General features: G+C 37.6%; 1 pseudogene; it reads left to right on the forward strand.

The window, feature by feature from the left end:
* Window positions 1-1,667: 1,667 nt before the first annotated feature.
* Window positions 1,668-23,063, forward strand: part of LOC112101005 — a 30,688-nt pseudogene continuing 9,292 nt past the window's right edge.

Genomic DNA, 23,063 nt, shown 5'->3' on the forward strand with positions numbered 1-23,063 from the left:
AAAATAATACTAAATTTACTTGAAGAAATCGTTGTCTTGAGTGGTGCCTTCCAAGTACAACTCTTCAGTGGCTTAAAGCTTGGGCAGAGAGAATAACTCCATGGCTGGGCAAAAGAAACAAGTGAGAGTAAAGTGGAAATATTCTAGAATCAATATTTTAATTAAGAAAAAATTGGAGATGGAAACTTTACTTCGGTTAGCGCGCGGTTTATTAAATAAAGGGCGCGGAAATAAAAAGCCTCCCACAAAGTCATGTTTGCTTTTATATTATCTTTATATTTTCATTTATTAATTTTAGCTTACATGTTATTTTTTTAATTTTTTAATTTATAGAAATCTCCCCAACCTTCATATATAGCTAGTTAAGTGTTGTGTTGAATCAATATTCAATAATACACTTTCAAGTTGTTAATTGATTTTTTAAATATTAATTTCAGTATTTTCCAATAATAATTTATTGAAGACCTTTTTGATCCTCTAATAAATTATACTTACTAGAAAAATTGAATTAATCCAATTTACCAACTTGCGAATACACACACCCCACTAAGTAATTTATTTTAAATTGATGTAATTAGTTGTCCAATAAAATTGATGTAATTAGTAATGATTCTTCATTCATTTAATTTCCTCTTGCTTGTAATGAATGATAGTACAATAAAACACTACTATGATCATTATTCATACTTCAATTCATTATTATGATCAATATTATTACTAATTGTAAATTTTATATGTTATTATCATTGATATCTTTTTTAAACAAGTAAACCATCGTTTTTCTTAGATTTAATGTCATCATTTTAAATTTTGTATAAAATATTATTATAAACCTTATTACCTGAAAAGTAAATTTGGAATCATAATTAAAATAATTTAACAATTTATCAAGATGTGTCAAAAGAGGAATATGGTTGCCAGACAAGAAATACTATACTAATTATAGTGAAACATGAGGCTATAATGGTGCCACATAATAGTTATTGAACATCATATGGAACTTTAGTGCAACAATCTGCTATTAGCAATATTGGAAAATTTAATATTTTTGTTAACCTTTGCGCAACAAAATTAATCTCGTTGCAAAAAACTCTTAGAGCACAAAACAAATTTTCTCGCTAATCACAACTTTTTGCAATATTTCATTTGTTGCAACTGATTCAAGTGTTTCTTGTGAAAAAACTTGAGCAACGAAACATATTTTGCCTTCATTAAGCTTGTTAGGCAACAAGAACACTTTTGTTGCCAAACATAGCGTAGGGCAAGAAAATATTTTGTTGCCATATATTCTAATTTTCTTGCCTATTCCACATCATTAAGAAGAACAAAATCTGTTTAGCTATAGCGATAAAGGCTAATTTTTGTTGCAAGATATGAATTTTAGCAATAAAGTAAGTTTCGTTGCAATAGAATTTGTAGCCAATACTGTATTTTCTTGTGGTGTAATTTCCGTAATATTTCCTCTTAATTCCACTTCATCTCCTATATTCGGCTTCTTTCTATTTGTTTTCTTTTCTTTTTCCTTCTCTTTTATCTTCTCTTTTCTCTCGATTTTTCTTCTTTTCTTCTCTCGGTTTTGCTTTCACTTCGAAAATGGAAGCACAAATGAGAGCTGCTTTCAATTATTTCAAATTATATGTACACGGCCATCGACTCACGAGTGAAGCATGCAGGTGAAATATGCATGTGGCAAGCAAGGAGTGAAGTTGGCATGTGGAGAAGTGGTGAAGTAGGCAGCTGGCTGTTGCTTTTGAAATCAACCACGTTTGGCTCCTTTTTTTTTTTTTTCCAAGCGGCGCATGACAAAATACTTGCCAAAAATGGCGCAAAAGAAACTGGAGGAAATCAAAGATCGTATAAACGATAAGGAACACCTGTTTGAAGGTCAGGAGCTTATTAGCGCAGAGCTTTGTGATTTAGACTACGAGAAGAAAATATTAAACCTGGTTGGTCAGGAGGGTTTGCAGTGCTGTAGTCATGAGAGTGATAGGGACAAAATGAACCCATTTGATGCCTGGGAGAAACAACAAAGGGAAAAGGCAAACTTGAAATACGGTTCAAAAAATAAAAAGCAGCAATCTGATGATTATCAGTGTACGTTTGAGATTGAGGACAAGATTGTTGACTTTTTTAGTGAATCTGTGTTTGATGGTGACAATTTTGATGAGTTTGAAAGCGAGTTACCTAACAAGTCCGTGGTGAAATCAACCTTAGAGATGCTTCAGGAGGAGAGAAAAAATTTACCCATCTTTCCATTTTGGGAGGAATTGCTTCAAGCTGTTAGTGGATATCCGGTCCTTGCTATAGTTGGAGAAACAGGTTCTGGGAAGACTACACAGATACCTCAATATCTTTATGAGGCTGGTTACACCAAGCAGGGAAAGATTTGATGCACTCAGCCGCGGTGGGTTGCCGCCATGAGTGTTGCTGCTCGAGTTTCTCAGGAAATGGGTGTCAAGCTTGGGCATGAGGTTGGTTATTCCATTCGTTTCGAAGATTGCACTTCAGATAAGACTGTCTTGAAGTACATGACGGATGGTATGCTATTGCGAGAGATTGTAATTGAACCAAGTCTAGAGAGCTACAGTGTGTTGATAGTGGATGAGCCAGTGTTGATAGTGGACGAGGCTCAAGAAAGAACCTTGTCAACTGATATTTTGTTTGGACTACTAAAGGATTTAATCAACTACCGACCAGATCTCAAGTTGCTTATCTCAAGTGCAACACTTGATGCAGAGAAGTTTAGCGATTACTTTGGTTCAGCACCAATTTTCAAAATTCCAGGGAGGAGATATCCTGTTGAACTTTTTTATACGAAAGCGCCTGAAGTTGATTATATTGAAGCAGCTATTGTCACCGCGCTACAGATCCATGTAAATGAGCCACTGGAGATATTCTGGTCTTCCTCACTGGTCAGGATGAAATTGAAAGAGCGGAGGAGATTTTGAAGCAGAGGACGAGGGGCTTGGGAACCAAAATAGCTGAATTGATTATCTGCCCCATTTATGCAAACCTACCAACTGAGCTTCAAGCAAAAATATTTGAACCTACACCAGAGAGGGCTCGGAAAGTTGTTCTTGCGACAAATATTGCTGAAACTTCATTGACAATATATGGAATTAAGTATGTTATTCATCCACGTTTTGCCAAGGTGAAATCATATAATCCAAAGACCGGAATGGAGTCATTGTTAGTAAACCCCATCTCTAAAGCTTCAGCGAATCAACGTACAGGTCTCTCCGAAAGAACAGGTCCAGGAAAATGCTTTCGGTTGTACACTCTGCACAATTATCACAGGATATGGATGACAATACTGTGCCAGAAATACAACGAACTAATCTGGAAAATGTTGTCCTTATTCTCAAATGTCTTGGTAAATTTTGATTTCATAGACCCGCCACTAGAGGAGGCACTACTCAAAGCCTTTGAGCTGCTTTATGCTCTCGGTGCATTAAATAAAGCTGGTCAGCTAACTAGAGTTGGCAGGCAGATGGCTGAGTTTCCTATTGATCCTAAGCTATCTAAAACAATAGTTTCCTTAGATAAATACAAGTGTTCGGATGAGATTATCACCATTGCTGCAATGCTTTTTGTTGGAAATTCAATATTCTATCGTCCAAAGGACAAGCAAATATATGCAGACAATGCAAGAATGAACTTCCACTTGGGAGATGTTGGGGATCGCATTGCTTTGCTAAGGGTTTACAATTGTTGGAGGGAATGTAATTACTCAACAGAGTGGTGTCGTGAGAATTATATTCAGGTCAGCAGTATGAAGCGTGCCAGAGACATACGGGACCAGCTGGAGGGACTCTTTGCCAGGGTTGAGATTGATACATCCATATATAGTAATCTATAATTCCTCATTAAATGGTGACGTTATTTTCAATCTTTATGCGAAGGACTTTTTCGTATATGGTCTGAAACCAATTCATCATATATTTCTTTATCAGTTCTCACAGATGCTGTAATAAATCCTTGATTACATACATAGCTGCGATTTTAATTAGGAAAATGACAATTATGATCCCTTCAATTGATTGGAACCACAAATGATGTGACACATATAATAGAGAGAGATAATCAGTTACTTGATTTAAGTCTTTCTCATCAGTTTGTATTATTCAAATATATTCAAATGTATTTAGCTGTCATTAGCAGATATAGGATTCAGTTGTAAACTTCCTAGTTTGTAAGATCTTCAATCACTCTTGGTTTTGTATTTATACGGTTGTTTATTCAATGAGAATCAATTCAGTTTTGCAATCTGTTATGGTATCAGAGCAAAATCAGAGGTAACATATTCCATTCCTCTCCCGAATCTCTCTTCTCTTTAATCACAAACCATGGCTATCCCTTCCCCCTCCATTCTCAACACAAATGACTCCCACAACAGCCTTATCAGCATTAATGTTGCTGCCCAAACCCCTCTAAAACTCACCTCCACCAACTACCTCTCATGGAAATTACAATTGCATACTCTCTTCATCGGCCATACTTGGGTTATTGTCAAATTTGCAGGATACAAGGACATACAGCAAAAAGGTGCCCCTCCTTTCGGCTAGTCCCAGTCAACACATCCAACAGCTCTTCTCCTGCTTCAACCATTCACTCTGCCACCCCATGGCAACCAAGGGCCCATTATGCATCCAATAACCCCAGCCACACATCTTGGCTCCTGGACAGTGGAGCGTCTCACCATGTTACAGCTGACCTCCACAATCTCTCTATGCATGCTCCATACAATGGCTCCGATGACATTATGATCGATGATGACTCGGGTCTCTCCATTCCTCATACCGGTTCTTCCTCTCTTCAAACAACTCATAAAACTTTTAAATTGAACAATGTCCTCTGTGTTCCTGCTATGAAAAAGAATCTCATTTCCATCTCTCAATTCTGCACCTTAAATAATGTCTCCATTGAATTCTTACCAACTGCTTTTCTTGTAAAGGACATTCGCACGGGGGCAACACTTCTAAAGGGCAACACTAACGATGGCGTTTATGAGTGGCCGGTATCTCCACCCTTGCTTGCTTTTTCCAGCATCAAAACAACTCTATCCGAGTGGCATCAAAGATTAGGACACCCAGCTTTCCATATTCTGAAACAGATTGTTTCCAAAAATAAACTTGATTTTTCTTCTTCATTTTCCAACAGTTTTTCATGTAATGCTTGTTTGAGTAATAAAAGCCACAAATTGTCATTCTCCCAGTCCACCATTATATCTTCTCAACCCCTTGAAACTGTCTTCTCTGATGTTTGGACATCTCCAATTATATCAAATAATGGATTTAAATATTATGTCATTTTTATGGATCATTTCACCCGATATATTTGGTTCTACCCTCTTAAACAAAAGTCAGAAGTCAAGGATATTTTTATTAGATTTAAAGCCATTGTTGAAAAACACTTTGATAAACCCATCAAAACACTCTATTCCGACAATGGTGGTGAATACATTGCCCTTGCCAATTTTCTTTCAACAAATGGTATCTCTCATCTCACTAAACCACCTCATACCCCTAAACACAATGGATTGTCTGAACGTAGACATCTTCATATTGTAGAAACTGGTCTAGCATTACTCTCTCATGCATCTCTTCCTTTAAGTTATTGGACTTATGCATTAGCCACAGCGGTTTATCTCATAAATCGTATGCCAACACCCACCTTGAACCTTTCTTCTCCTTATGAAAAATTTTTTACAGCAGCTCCCAATTACTCAAAACTCAAAATTTTTGGATGTTTATGCTATCCGTGGCTAAGACCATACACTACCAACAAACTGGACACCCGATCCAAACAATGTGTTTTCCTTGGCTACTCTCTAACTCAGAGTGCCTATTACTGCCTTGATCCATCCACTTCCAAAATATATATCTCTAGGCATGTCAGATTTGTTGAAACTGTCTTTCCCTTCACTAATCTCTCTGCTCCTGCCTCTTGTTCTCCATTACATTCAATTTCTACTTGGATTCCATCACCACTTCGAGTTCCTATCTTGCCTGTGATACCACCACTCAATTCGTCATCTGCAGTTGATGCCCAACAGCAATCCCCACGTGAAGCTTTACTACCACAAGACCAGGCCGCCACATTTTCTCCACCACAAACACGTGAACCTTCAAATACCAGCAATTCTCCACAACAAGCACCACTTATAAGCCCACCCGAGCCTCAGCCACAACCCACCCACACCATGACTACTAGAGCCAAAAACAATATTCGTAAACCTATCACCAAAATGAATCTTCACACTCAATTAACCAAAGGTGATGATCATGAACCAACAACCTTAACCCAAGCCCTCAAAGACCATAAATGGCATTAGGCCATGTCTGAAGAATATGATGCATTGGTGAGGAATGTCACTTGGGCTCTCGTTCCACAAGATAGCAGTCAAAATCTGGTTGGCTGTAAGTGGGTGTTTAGAACTAAACGAAAATCTGATGGCTCTATTGACAGGTTCAAGGCCCGATTGGTTGCCAAAGGATTCCACCAACGTCCTGGAATAGACTACCAAGGCACGTTCAGTCCCGTTATAAAACCGACTACTGTCTGAATCGTTCTCAGTATAGCTGTCAGTCGTGGCTGGTCCTTAAGGCAACTTGATGTAAACAATGCCTTTCTTCAAGGACATCTATTCGAGAATGTATACATGTCACAACCACAGGGATTTGTTGATAAAGACAACCCCTCTTATGTCTGCAAACTCAACAAAGCAATTTATGGCCTGAAATAAGCCCCTCGGGCGTGGTATCATGAACTCAGAACCTTCATTCTCCAGTTTGGTTTTCAAAATTCATATGCTGATACATCACTCTTTGTCTTTCATGCGGATGGCCGCACCATGTATCTTCTTGTTTATGTTGATGATTTAATTCTCACAGGAGACAATGATACCACGGTTAATCGCTTCATTTCCATTCTTGCTCAGCGATTTTCCATCAAAGATCTTGGTTTCCTCACTTACTTTCTGGGTGTGGAAGTTATCCCAAACAAACATGGCTTGTTACTCTCACAAAGGAGATATATCATGGATCTTCTCACTCAAACCAAGATGCAAGAAGCAAAGACTGTTCTCACTCCCATACCAACAAGCCCCGCTCTCACGCTCACCTCCGGTTCTTCTCTTTCTGATCCCACTGAGTATCGCCAGGTAGTGGGGAGCCTTCAGTATTTGCTAATAACCAGACCTGACATTGCCTTTGCTGTCAACAAATTATCTCAATATATGCACTGCCCCACAACTGAACATTGGTCCTTTGTCAAACGCCTACTACGTTATCTTGTTGGTACTGTTGATGATGGTTTGCAACTTTACAAAGACTCTAATCTCAGTTTACATGCATTCTCAGACACTGATTGGGCAAGGGACAAAGACACTTTTTGCTCCACCAATGCTTATGTTGTTTATCTTGGTAAAAGTCCCATCTCCTGGAGCTCTAAAAAGCAACGGACAGTTGCTAGATCCTCCACTGAGGCAGAGTATCGCTCCGTTGCAAATACAGCTGCTGAACTTAATTTCATTTGTTATCTCTTGACTGATCTTGGTATTTCGCTTCCCTACTGCCCTGTCATTTACTGTGATAATATAGGGGCAACTCAACTCTGTTCAAATCCAATTTTTCATTCCCGCATGAAGCATGTTGCCATAGATTTTCATTTTATCCGGGATCAAGTTCAAAGTGGCGCTCTTCGTGTCGCTCATGTCTCTTCTGAAGATCAGCTAGCAGATGCTCTTACCAAACCACTTCCACGCCAACGTTTTCTTAACCTTAAACACAAGATTGGACTTTTTTCCCGAGCTCCATCTTGAGGGGGCATAATAGAGATAATCAGTTACTTGACTTAAGTCTTTCTCATCAATTTGTATTATTCAAATATATTCAAATGTATTTAGCTATCATTAGCAGATATAGGATTCAGTTGTAAACTTCCTAGTTTGTAGGATCTTCAATCACTCTTGGTTTTGTATTTATACGGTTGTTTATTCAATGAGAATCAATTCAGTTTTGCAATCTGTTAACATATAATCCTATGAACTTATTGGAATAACAGATGATGTGATACACAAGATCCCTTGAATATCATTGAATAAGATTAAAATGCAGTGCCAATGCCGTCGACCCCTTACTATTTTGTGTGGACCCTTCAACTACACAAAATTTTTCCTTGGAAATCATGATTACGCAGTTACATGGAAAATGTAACAATAAGTCTAGGAGACTAAGATGGCAGTTCTTGCACGTTCTTGACTTACATGTTGCATTCATTCCAAGTCCCGGTACCAGCTCCATATTTCGCCTTCTTGACTTACTTGTTTCATTCTTTCAATGTCCCGGTACAGCCCCATTTAAATGCAATAACGCATGAAGTACTACCAAATATTTCAGTTTTATGACAATCACCATGATTTAATAAACCAATTATTAATGTTACCATATAATATATATGCTCCGCAATTTTTTTTTTTTTTAAGTTATAGTAGTCTGGAAACAAAAAATCTCATTCCATCAACGCATGTTATATACTAGTAAGTAATGGCCCTTTCAAATCTGCTCATTGTTCTCGTGACTGAGTGTGGTGAAACCAGAATTTTCATTCGGGGGCATATGGAAACAACAAACTTTATTAACGCAGCTGGCAATATGTGAGAACTATGAAACTGAGGGGCTAAAGAATATAGTTTACGTGGATAAAGGTCACTTACTCATTTTCAAGGCTTGGGGTCCAGGACCTCCCATAATTCCGATCTTCTGTACAAATGCATTGCTCATGGAGATATCAATTATCAGCAAATAATTTGAATTATTCTTGTGGATTGGAGATAAGTATTCTTGGTGTTAATTACATGGTATATATTCATATACATGTTGGGTTTTACTCCAAAACGGGATGAGCTCAGTTGATAGACATCCCAAGCCTTGTAAAACCTGAGGTAAACAATATTTGTGTTTTTGCTGATCAATCAATATGTTAAACACATGTACTTTCTCTTTTTCTTGTTTGTCTATTGAAGTTTTACTAAACAAAAATAACTGTGTTACCCTACGGCTTTATATTTCAATTCCTTAATCACTTTTGTTACCTATGGCTCTAGTTTTTAAATATTCGTTGATGTCTTGCCCATAGCTGTCATTGCTCAATCTCGAAAGGAGAAGATGATGAAGGTACAAAACTAAGGAAAGTGGATTAGCAAAAAAAAAGTAATAGTGAATGAAAAAGAAGAATTTGGTTTGTTCACGAAAGTTTATTATTTTACTTTTCTCATTTAAGAAATTGATTTTTACTTTTCTAATTTAAGAAATTAATTTTTTGGCCATTCAATAATCATATTACCACTTGTCTAAAGATTTTCAAAAAATTAAAAAAAAATGATATTAGAAGAGAATCTGAATCCAAATTGAAAAGAAATCGCCATTTTCGCAAGAATTAAAATGCAAAGTTAAACTATAATGTAGTGTTGAATTATATTTGCAAAGTAGAGGATTTTCCAACCCCCATCTGTAGAATTGTAGCCAGACTTAAAATCTATTTGGGTAGATTTAATTTACTTGACGAATTTAATTGTCCTCAAATATTTTTATTTAATTTCAGATTTAACATACACATTTAAAATGATCTTGGTGAAGAAAATATAAGAACCTATTTTTTCATTTTATTTAAGGCCAATTTTAAAATCCATCATACGGATCCAGATTGAGCAACTAAATTTTCTTTCAAGAGAATTGAAAGCTCCATCATTATTTTATACATGCATAGTGCTTGTAACTGTCTCTCGGTTACACTGCGACGGATTAAACCTCTTTTTTTTTTGTCTTCAAGTACAACTACAAAAAAACTAAAATGGCAACGAAAAATGAGTGTTTCTCGAACAAAAGCACCAAATCATGCTTCTTATATTGATTCATTTTCATTTGGATTGAGGCCTTATATTTGTGGTGTTAGAGATGTTGCTGCAGATGGTAATTGGGGATTTCGGGCAGTGGCTGACCTAATAGGTATTGGGGAGGATAACTGGGCACATGTAGGAAAGACCTAGTTGTTGAGTTACAAAGTCACTTTGATGATTATAAAAGAGTCTTTGAATATGCTGGTAGAGCAGAGGACGTACTTCATTGAAACGACCTGCCTCGAATTTTCAGAATGAGTTTATCTAATCTCGCTTAATCGAACTAATAATAATTCTGATATCTAAAAATTCTACAAAAAATTCAACAAAATCTCCCTTATAAATATAACATCTCCAAACCTGCAATTTATGAAATTAACACTCCAAAAAAATAATACAATATTCAATCAACCTCCACAACCAACTTCCTCAAATCAACATACCAAACAACACTCAAATCATTCTAATATTAAAATACAATAGTTATCCTTAATTTCAAAATATAACAAATAATACAATTCGTAATATCCCAAATATCAAAATATTAAATCTACAACTCCTAGCACCATCACGTGGCCACAATTTCAAATCTAACTATCATTGCTGGGTTGACTGATGTACCTGCAAATCTCCTATGGGGGAAAAAATATAATAAAAATGAGGTGAGTATAAAAATCAGTAAGCTCCATGAGTGGATAACAATTTTTTAAAAATAAATTTATTTAAAATGATTTAATCTTTCTCAAATCAATTTCATCAAAATATCATAAGAACTTACATAAACATATTCAATTCAAATCAAATCATGCACTGAAATAACTATATTATAGAAATCTGGATAAAATCAATGAAATCATAACACTTATAATATCAAATACTGAATACTAAAAACTATCATCAAACAAGTACCAAGGGGAATAATCTCATCATACCCGGACCTCAACGGACGAGCAATCAAGGAACCATCATGCCTCGGAGCTACAACGGATAGACGGGGAAATGTCATCTCATATCTCATATATCTCAACACCTGTATCTCTGTGATTATCATGCTGCATGCATAAGCCTCCAAAAGGCAAAAGCGCCCGAACACACGGCCCAAAGTCTTTGTGTGTGTTTAGACGGGCACCAAAGGCCTCTCATCTAATATCATCTGTATCACTATATTCATCTCATATAATTTGTATCTCTGTATCTGAAGGGGAAAGGTACTATCCAATGATTTTCCAAACAACTTTTTATACACATGTACATAAACATATAATCACATTTGAAATCTCATTTCCTTTTTATTTAACATATCTCAAATCCACTGAATTCTAATATCATACATTTACTAAAAAACGACAATAAAATCATTAATCAAACTCATTCTTAATAACAATAAATATCAGCACGGAGATAAAAAAAAATTAATTTTCTAGAAAATCATTAAATTGAAGCATCAAATACTTATTATCAAAATATGTTGTACTGTATGGTAAAATCAGAATATACTATGAAAATTAGTTTTGTATATTCCACTCATAATGACGATGTTCAAACTCGGTATCAACAATGTCCACGAGTTGATTCTAGTTCGCGGGTCCTTGTAATCAAGTAAACGACATAATTATTTTTCCGTAAATGTGAAATACAACTAATATTACGCATTAGAGCTCGAAACAAATATTCATTCATAATCAACTATTCCTGTATGCCTCAAATTACCAAAATACCCATGCATGCCAAAATTACCAAAATGTCCCCGACGTCAATACTTACCCAATTATCCTCGCAATCTTAAATTACCAAGCTAACCTCAATTCAGATTATAAAAATAACCACAATGTAAGAAATTATGAAATTACCCCTGGAGTGTAAAATTACCAAAATGTCCTTAATAACGTAAATTACTGAATTACCCTCAAAATCTTAAATTACCTCACTGCCCTAATATGAAATTACCAATTTATCCATCATTTCTTCAAATTACAATTTTACCCCAAAGTCTTGTAAAATTACCGAATTGACCCTGCCAGTCAACGGTGACCAGACTTAGTCAACGACGACGGGAAGCTTAGGTCTGATAGTTCAGACCTCGGTGAGTCCAAAGGTGCCGGCGGTGACCTTACACGCGCGGTGATGGCGGCGGATCATGCTCCCAAATCCGTGAGCTTTCCGGCGGTCGTTCACGGCCAAAACGGAGGTTTCAGGTGGCGGGGTTGGTCGGAAATGAAAGCTAGTGACGTGAGGAGTCGAACCCAACCGGTGGTGCAACCTAATTCCGATGAGATTGACGATACCGAAAACGGGTTGAGCCGCGGTCTTTCAAGCTTCGATCGCCGGCGTGCTGGCTGCTTTCCGGTGACGATGACAGCGACCGGAGTCGCTCAAGCTTCAAATCGGTACCAAGCTCGGCCGGTGAGGTGGCCGGAATCAACAGCTGGAGCCGGGTCAAGGATGCGGCTCGGACCCGGCTAAACGGGTCAATTTCTCTCTTACCCCTTCTCTCTCACGTGCCCCTCTCTCTTTCCTCTTTTGGAAATTTGCTTCCCCCTTCCCATTTATAGAAACCAGCTTCTACTTTTTTTTTTTTTTTTGGCACTTAAGCTTAATACAAATTAAGCTAATACCGGACCGTGATGGAAATAAAATCTGATTACCCCAATTTTTAATCGTGCTCAATTTGTCACAATTTGATATCGTGATAATTTTAAAATAATCCAAATGCGATATATTTTATAAATATGTAACATTTAACAACTTTCACCCACAATGTCAGAAAAATCGAGTCGCATCAACTTCGCCGTAAAAATTCTAAAACAAAACCAACAAAATTTAAAATTAATATCGAAGGAGAAAAATTAAATACTACACTTTATTAGAAAAATTAGCGTGCATATGTTATATTCATTCACTTTTATACTTTGAGAATAACCCAGGGAGAGAGTATTGGATGACCATGCCTGAAACTGGTCATATTATTGCTTTTAAATATAATGTAATATTACTACATATATCAGATGTGCTGAATCTAACATTCCTTTCACTTAGATCTATTCCATTATCACGCTCCTATCATAAAATCATTGCTATTAGATTTGTTAATAGAAGTCATTTCATAGAGGTATGTAAAAATTCAGAAATTCAAATTATGCTGCAGTATCTTTATTATTGGACTAATTTTTTTATGGCTTTTTTTTTTGCAGGTGTTCATGCTTCCAGCTTCACCTATTCCTTCTATTGCGAATAGTTGAATAAAACGACGGCCCTGCCAGATCGTGGTGGACCCACAGATTGGCTACCGGAGAAAAATGTTGTTTGGGAGCTTCTCTCATTCGTCTCTGATGGTCTAATCCTTCTTTCTCACTTTGATGAACTGAACTTCCTGTCATATATAATTAGAAATTCGAAGCAAAGACTAATTAATAAATAAAATTACTATATAAATGATTCAACGGTGATTAATATTTACAAGAAATTAATTGAAGTTGTGAAGATTGATTTGCACCTTGGATGGCCGAGAAATTTTGAATTCTGGCTTCTATAAGCAAGGGGCATGAACAAACTGACAAAACTATATAGGCAATAAGCAAAGTGGAGACAGCCGCATTTATTCTTCCATGGCACCTCGACATAATTGTTATTCCAATAAGGAATGGAGAAAGTGTTTGGTTACAGCTAAAACAATTAAACTACTTATCCTTTTATACAAGCACTGAGAAGGAAGGAAAATCAGAAATCAGAAGTCAGAAGTCAAGCTTCAAATTAATTGTACTCGGAATTGGAAAAGTTCAGGCTTTGAAATTGAAGTTCTCAAAGGAGCATCTAAATACTTGGCAAAAGGAAACTACTGCAGCTACTTCGAAAGAGGTGATTACACACACACACACACACACACACATATATATATATATATATATATATTTTTTTTTTCCTTATGTAGGTTTATGATATTTTTATACAAATAATTAATTTATTCATGTCATATAATTTTATATACACTTATTTATATCATTACTCATCAAACATACAGCATCCGTACGTGCACATATATTACAAACAAATTAGCACGTATATGAGAAAATTCCAAGTAAAACGATATTCCATAGAGTTAATTAAAATATATACTAAATTCATGTTAATTCGTTAATTTGCAGTCATTTCATCCTGGTTAATGCAGTGGGTCCTGTTCTAGTGAGAAGGGTATGATCACTGTAGATACTGATCTTTTGCAGCCATTTCAGATAAATGTTCACAGAGGCAAGCTTTTTAAGAGAAAATAATTAAGGGAATTTGAGGTTTATTTATTTGTTTTTAAAGCAAGCATCATTTGAGATTTTTATTTATGTTCAAAAGAAAATAATTAAGGGAATTTGAAATTAATTAGATCAAATCTCTTGCCAATAATTATTAAAAAAAGGGCTCTTGCCGATAACATCAATTCCAGAGCCTAAAACATAAATAGGGTAAATTTGGGCATCGTACAAATACATAGGGTAAAAGGGCTCATGGAGATATCAATTATTAGCATATAATTTCAATTATTCTTCTGGACTGGGGATATGTATTCGTGGTGTTAATTACATGGTATATATTCATATACATATTGGGTTTTACTCCAAAACGGGATGAGCTCAGTTGATAGACATCCCAAGTCTTGTAAAACCTGAGGTAAACAATAATTGAGTTTTTGCTGATCAATCAATATGTTAAACACATGTACTTTCTCTTTTTCTTGTTTGTCTATTGAAGTTTTACTAAACTAAATTAACTGTGTTACCCTACGGCTTTATATTTCAATTCCTTAATCACTTTTGTTACCTATGGCTCTAGTTTTTAAATATTCGTTGAAGTCTTGCCCATAGCTGCCATTGCTCAATCTCGAAAGGAGAAGATGATGAAGGTACAAAACTAAGGAAAGTGGATTAGCAAAAAAAAAAAAGGTAATAGTGAATGAAAAATAAGAATTTGGTTTGTTCATGGAAGTTTATTATTTTACTTTTCTCATTTAAGAAATTGATTTTTACTTTTCTAATTTAAGAAATTGGTTTTGTAAAACAAAAGCAATAAAATTTTTGGCCATTCAATAATCATATTACCACTTATCTCAAGATTTTCAAAAAATTAATTAAAAAAATGATATTTGAAGAGAATCTGAATCCAAATTGAAAAGAAATCGCCATTGTCGCACGTATTAAAATGCAAAGTTAAACCATAACGTAGTGTTGGATTATATTTGCAAGGTAGAGGATTTTCCAACCCCCGACTGTAGAAGTGTAGCCAGACTTAAAATCTATTTGGGTAGATTATTTAATTTACTTGACGAATTTAACTGTCCTTAAATATTTTTATTTAATTTCAGATTTAACATACACATTTAAAATGATCTTGGTGAAGAAAATATAAGAACCTATTTTTTTCATATTATTTAAAGCCAATTTTAAAATCCATGAAACGGATCCAGATTGAGCAACTAAATTTTCTTTCAAGAGAATTGAAAGCTCCATCATTATTTTATACATGCATAGTGCTTGTAACTGTCTCCCGGTAACACTGCGACGGATTAAACCTCTTTTTTTTTCAGTTGAAGAAAGAAAAGATTGACTAAATTAACTGCAATCAATTTAGAACATGAATCACAGATACAGCCATATAACATTAATTATATGTTAGGGCTCGGCTACCTCACATAAAAGGCAAGATCCAGCCCCTGTTTAATTTTCTTCTCCATCACTGCCTGCTCTCTGTAAAGCAAACAATTACTCAAGTTCCGACCCCAAATTTACAAACTTTGCCCCCAATCCATCTATTGATTTCCAGCCTTTAATGTTTAATCGACGTATTGCAATCACATAAGATGAATTAAGGAGGAGATTTCGAGTTATTTTATGTGAATGAGTTAAAATTAACTCTTTACATACATAATTGGTCCTTCTTACCAAGCGTATTTATTGATCATGAAATCTAAATCTCCGTTGCCAGCAATCAGGTTACCAATTATATATATGTGTTAAAATTGATACAATAAATTAAAATGGTTGAAATTGCAAGGTGAGGGGTGGCCAGAGATGGGGCATAATAGCTAGTAAAAAGCATTTATTTGTAATTTGTTTAATTGAACAAAAAATGAGATTGTGAAGAAGCAAGATCGAAATGAAAGCATATACTTCATGACTTAATAACATTCACTTGCTGGTTTTTAACTTTGTTCATTATGCCCAGGATCCGGTACAGGGGAGTTCAGCCTATTAGGAATAGGAATCGGCCTGAGGCTCTGCCGGATTAAACGTTCCGTCATAGTCCGCCGGATTAAACTTTCTGTCATTGAGAGTCCAAAGACACAAACAAAATTAACATTGAAAGACCAAAAAAAAAAAAACATGGAAGCAGACTGCATCACATGAATCTGAAAAATGAAGCTGTAAAGATTTGCGCCTTGAATTGCCCCAGATTCGGGAATTCTTGCTTCTATCAATAGATTATACAGGCTACAATCAAAGCACAGACACAGGCATTTCTGTGGCACCTCAACATTCTGCTGTACCACAAATATGTTCAGATACATGCCAAAGAAGTGAAATGAGTCTCTTACTTTAAAATTTTATTTGATTACGGCTAACAACAGACCTCTAATATAGAGATTACAGTTAAAGAGGTAATGCAGTATGCAGAAATCGGAATGCAGAAATGCCTCACTATATATAATAAACTTACAATTACCTTTTTCATCATTTTGGTTGATGACTTTCTTACATAGTACTGGAGAGTCAATAATACTGAGAGGGAAGAAAAATCAACATTCGGACATTGAACATCCAAGTCAAAGAAAAGAAAATGCACTTTACTTCACATATTTTTGTTAAATTCATTTTCCCGAGCTACAATATGAACTCAAATCTTTGCTCCGGTAGACTATTCAACCCACCAAAATCGCTCTGTGTTCTTTGTTAGTAGTTAGTACCCAGCATGTCCCACGTGCAACACAGCAATTTACATTCCTTAGGCCCACAGGCAAAAATAATTACTGCTGACAGCCTCTCTCATCAATTTACATTCCTTAGCCTGTCAACATTATTCCCCTTTCCTAGATGGTTTTAGGAGCGCTGGAATGTCTATAAAATGAAACAAAATACTGCTGGTCAGGCTCTGCTAAGCATTTGCACACGACAGTACTAGAAATTTGCACATAATCTTAGAGAGAATGAGCTGATGATAATCAGAGACAATGGGAGAAAAACAAAATCTTTAAACGTCATAAGAAAGGCTTCATTATGTGAGTATTAAAACACAAAAATGCGGCTATATGGTTGCAATTTGGAGAATTCGATTAGCCATGCAAACTGACCAACTTAGTTCAAAATATTTTAAAACAAGTATCATCGGTCCTTTAATTAAGCCATCAAACCGGGTGACGGAAAGGAATCTTGGGTACGTACACTAATAGCATTGAATAATCAAACAAATAGTCTGATATACAGGACTTGATCCACAAACAAGGGTAAACAGAACACTTCAGTAAACAAGCTGCTGTATACAGAAATAGTGACGGCAGAAGCAGTCTAAATAACATGAAAAACAAAAAAAGTTTAAATAACATAAAACTTTCTGAATGCATTATAGAAATTTACATCTCAGAGTTTCTTTTGATCAACCTAGACAACCCAACCATTTCAGAAGCAATAGTTTCCACATAGCTGAGAGAAAGAGAGATGTATTTATGAATGTACTTGAAAGCACAGCGCATATTTGAACTTCTAAGGATTTTAAAAGACTAGCTTCTACATCTTGAGTCATACATGACCAAATTACCTTCTGCTGATTGCTGAGGACTTTTTGGCCGTAATGTTCCTCCGTTTATCCTTGAGATCAGATGGAGTACAAGTAGGATAAAAAACACGACAACCAAATTCCAAAACTTTCTTCAAAGAAAGATTTTTAATTATTTTAGTTGAAAACTTGTCCTCTCCTTCCTGCAATATAAGAGTAGATATCAACAAGCCGCAAATTAAATCAACACACTACTCCATCTTGAATATTTAAGACTGAATCACAACAACAATTTAGCTTTTTAGAATCTAGCTCTTACTCTTATTTGCATATAAAAACATGAAAACAATGTACAACATGAGATGCATCACACACACACATATTTTCTTTTCTGATAATTCAATTTCAAAGCAGTAGTGAAGGCAAAGTTTCTAAATTCTAGAAATGAGCTCCCGAATTGAAATGTAAGAAAGATTTTAAGGAATCAAACAATATTAGGTAAAGGTGGAACCCTGTCAGAGACAGAATAATTTCACCAATGCGTTAAATGAAATTGAATCAATTGTCAATTTAATACAGATTCAAATATTTCATTAGGTGAAATCAGTATCATTATTTACAGTAGATATCAAAACAAAGGGACATAATTTGGAAACACAAGCACAGTGATTTTGATTGAAAGCAAACAGTTGCAATGACCATGAATCCATACCTTCCGCATTTCTTCTTCTTCAGCTGTCCAATGTAATCTCCTATGTTTTTCAGAAGCAAATGTGAAGTTTGTGCTGCAATGTGAAATGGAAAAGTAAATTCCAAATCAGTATAAGAAGCATATACAAACACCACAACTAACTCCTATTTTGCAACCAAATTGGAATACTTCCAACATGAAATCTTATGAGAGAGTATAAACTTTCTAATATACTGCACATGCTGACTCACAATTTTCCAATGGAAGCTTGTGTAAACTTTTTGGAGGCGGTTGATTTCTCATTTTGAGCCCGAGCTATTTGCTCTGGATTAGCACCTTTTAGTAGGGATAACTTTTAAGATAAGTCAACATTCTGAGATTTTGTTTTCTCTGGGCTGGCACCTTTTGATGATGCCAACTTTTTTGGTGAATCAACAACCCCGAGATTGTGCCTTCTTACTACTTCATGCAACACACCTCAGGCGCATCGACATTGGCTCTATATCAGAATCAGACATTTCAGTTCTCAGAGTTCTGGGGTCTGCATTCTCTTCTTCTTCTCACTTTTCTTCCTTCAATTTTTCAGTGTCAGGTATATCCCCTTTCCATAAATTCAGTAAAATATCCACAATATTTTCTTCTCCAACACAACAAGCAGTGTAAGGCTCTTCTTGCAGTTGGTTTTCAACAATCTTCTCATGTCCACTGTCATCGACATGTCCTAAATCTTCCACTGGTATCATTTCTCCATCTTTTAAAAGTTCAAGCTCATATGTTTCACAGACATTTTCCTCACTGGGCCGTTTTTTACTAGTATAATTCACAAGTGATCCCATCCCAGGTGTTTAATCTCGACTATTATTTATCTTGTCTCCAGGATGAGAATGAACAGCCAGAGGGTCACTCTGACTTTCAAGTGCCCTCTTAAATCTGTCACAGGAATCAGCTGTCTTTGCACTGTCCCCATCATTATCTAGCTCTACCTCCACTTCCACAATTAGATCCTCAACTTGAACATCATCCATTCGATCCTCACAACCACCATAACCGTAATTTCTCTATTGATGAAGAGATTCAGCTCATTTCCTTTATCTGTTCTACAATTCTCCTTTTTATCACCACTAAAACTTTTAGAATCAATAAAAACATGCCAACTGTTTCTTTGTTTCCATAGCCTTCTTCCTCAACTCCTTTGTCCTCATCAATTCACATTTATACCAACGATAGGGACAGTAAAAGTTTCCCACATCATCAAATTTAACTCCACAGCTCAGGCGGTTTTCATGTACAGAAATTGGGCATCCAGATTGACTACAAACCAACAGGTTCTCATCACGTCTATTACACTGAATACAAGGCTCTTCCTCCAACAAATCAACATCCATAAAATCTCCACTCCGGCCTGAACCACTATGATTTTCCATGTGAATACCAACCTCATCATCATTATATGCAGAAGCCATATATACATCGCCATTCATTTTGCTTAATGTTTCTCCATTTGCTTCATCCTTTTTAAAGATCCAACTAAAATTTTCAGAAGTTGTCACTTCAAAAGTTTCTTAATTAAAAGTTAAAATTAACATATAATATCATCAAATAATATTTTGTTTTCAAAAAGAAATGTATCACTTTAGTGACTTCCCCTGATTTTTGAAAATGACTCACACACACACACATTTTTCAAACTTTAACAAAAGAGAATAATCACGGAAATAAAATCATCATGTTAAATCATTAAAAAAAAAAGCCACATTTGCATGAGCGGTTGCAAGCGAGCATCTTTACTTAAACCATTTTGTTCAAAAAAAGAAATGGTTAACTAGGCAGAAGGAGAAGCTCTCGAGAAGCAAACGGAGAAAGATGAAGAGACACAGAGAAAATACCAATTCATGTTCGTGATTGAATAAACGAAGTGACTGACTTGTTGAAATTCAACTCGGTGAAGCGAATTTAGGGACTCGGGCCCTGCCACCGCGCGTTTCTCTTCTCATTTCCTTCAAAGCTACTACGTTTCGCCGAGTGGCACTGCGGGTTTCATACTTTTATTACAATCAAAACGCTGCGTTTAATATATAGCAGCCGCAGGGACGATTGGGTGCTTGAATGCATCTTACTTGGGCTTCGTGCACATTTACCCGTTTCACTTACCAATTACACCGCTAGTTTAGTCATCATCCGAAACGACACCGCATAGACGGAGAATCGATTCAATTTTCAGCTTGAGAGCAAACTGAGAATAGCATATCAAACATCAATTTAATTTTTAAGAGCTTGGTGTTGCGGACCGCCTAATTCGCTAGCCCAATTGCCCACAATTTCGGGCTAGACAGCCAACACAAGACCAAGAGTGCTAGCTTGGCCCAATTCCGGAACATTCTAGGCAACTCTAGCACATGAGCTTGTAAATACTCTAGAATTCTCCATAGAATTCCAGCACATGTAAATAGCTAGGAAGTGGTAGAATTCTCTAGAATCTCTAGAGCTTGGCAAGCCTCCCCTATAAATATGGGATGACATTAGGCATTTGCATCCAACAAACACTACAACAAGCATTGTAAGCAACTCAAGCATTGTATTCTCTCTTTGTGCAATACAAGTTTTCTTCTTTGGCTCAATTGCTTTCTTCTCTAGTTCGAGAAGCTCTAGGCTTACTTAGCAACATTCGGCAAAGTTGTCTAAGTGCCGCACGGGTTAGCTGCACAAAACACTCATCCCGTGACAAGTGGTATCAGAGCTAAGGTTTGCACGCACGCAAATTAGCTCACGAGCAATGGCCAACCCTTCGAATCCAGTACAAGAGGGTGTTGTTGGTGTGGATGTTCCACCAGAACCAAGCCGCGGCCGAGAGGGAGAACGCGCCCAAGGCAACACTCGCGGCAAGTCCAAGGCCCCATCCGTGGATGCGTTGGAGCCTCGTGTGACTACTCTCGAAATCGCTTTGTCCGCCGCTCAAGATAGCCTCGAGGGATTGGAGGAACGAGTGGACGGTCTCGAGGGGGAATACGCCGAGTTCACGGTGGCAACAAAAGCTCTCATCCAAGAGCAAGCGAACACTCTCCGAGGTGAGTTTCGTTCTTTCCATGAAGAGTTGCTCAAACTTCGTAGTTTTGTTCAGGACGAACTACGCGTTGTCCGTGCGGAAGTGGATGAAGTCCGCTCGGATTGGGCATGGCACAAGCGCACACTCTCCTCAAGTCCAGCTTCTGCAAACTCGAGTGATGCGTGCCGCATTGACGTGCCAAAGCCCGACACTTACGATGGCACACGCAATGCCACAATCGTGGACAATTTTCTCTTTGGGCTGGATCAATACTTCGATGCCATGGGTGTCCGAGATGAGACATCGAAAGTGGGCACTGCACCCACCTATCTTAGAGGCGCGGCACAACTATGGTGGCATCGCAAGCATGGCGAGATGGGCAAGGGCATTTGCACCATCGACACTTGGGCCGACTTCAAGCAAGAACTCCGAAAGCAATTCGCCCCGAGCAATGCGGAGAAGGAAGCGCGAGCGCGCTTACGTCGCCTCAAGCAATCGGGTAGCATTCGGGACTACATCAACGAGTTCACTACCCTTATGTTGGAGATAAGCGACATGTCCGACAAGGATTCACTCTTCTACTTCCAAGATGGCCTCAAGGATTGGGCCAAGACCGAGCTTGATAGGCGTGGTGTTCAAACACTTGATGACGAATACTCTACCTAATCCAAAGACAAAAAGGCCAACCAAGGCAAAGGTGGGAGAGAGAGTCGCAAGGACAAGGGCAACAACCGCAAAGATTGGGGGCAGAAAAAGCCGCCTAGCAACAAGAGCGGGCAAGGAAAATCGGAGGGCAAGAAGGAGGCGCCAAAACCGCGAAGCCCATGCCTCATATGCAATGGTCCTCATTGGGTACGCTACTGTCCGGAGAAAAGGTCACTCAACGCTCTTGCTGCCCAACTCAAGAGCAACCCCACAATGTCCGCGGAGGAACCCCAACTCAGCATGGGTTCTCTCCAACGCCTCGACGCACTCAATCGGCAACAGCCCGCACTCGTCAAGAAAGGGCTCATGTATGTAAGCGCAAAGGTAAACGGTCAGTCCGTTCGCGCGCTGCTAGACACGGGAGCGACGCACAACTTTGTGTCTGTAGATGAGGCCAAGCGCTTAGGCCTCAAGGCCACCAAGGAAGGAGGCACAATGAAAGCAGTAAACTCACCCGCCAAGCCAATTGCGGGGATCCCACAAGACGTGCACATCACACTCGGTACGTGGAGCGGAAAGCTTGACTTCTCCATTGTGCCCATGGATGACTTCAAGATGGTCCTTGGCATGGAATTCTTCGACCAAGTCCATGCCTTCCCGCTGCCCGCTACAAACTCCCTAAGCATCCTCGACGGGAGCAAAGCATGCATGGTACCCACGGAGCGAGGCAAGACCGAGGAGAAGACACTCTCCGCCATGCAATTCAAAAGGGCTTTTAAGAAGGACCCAAGCTTCTTGGTCTCCATTCGGGAACTAAATAAGGAAGGAAATAGCGGAACTTCGCCAAGCCAAGTCCCTCCATGAATTCAAGCCGTCCTCAATGAGTACAAGGACGTGATGCCTCCAGAACTTCCGAAAAAGCTCCCGCCTCGACGAGAGGTAGATCATGCAATCGAGCTGGAACAAGGCGCTAAGCCACCAGCCTTGGCGCCCTACCGCATGGCGCCACCCGAATTAGAAGAGTTGCGGAGACA

Source organism: Citrus clementina, unplaced genomic scaffold, assembly GCF_000493195.1.
Source record: "Citrus clementina cultivar Clemenules unplaced genomic scaffold, Citrus_clementina_v1.0 scaffold_2, whole genome shotgun sequence".
In the NCBI taxonomy this organism is placed as follows: Eukaryota; Viridiplantae; Streptophyta; class Magnoliopsida; order Sapindales; family Rutaceae; genus Citrus; species Citrus x clementina.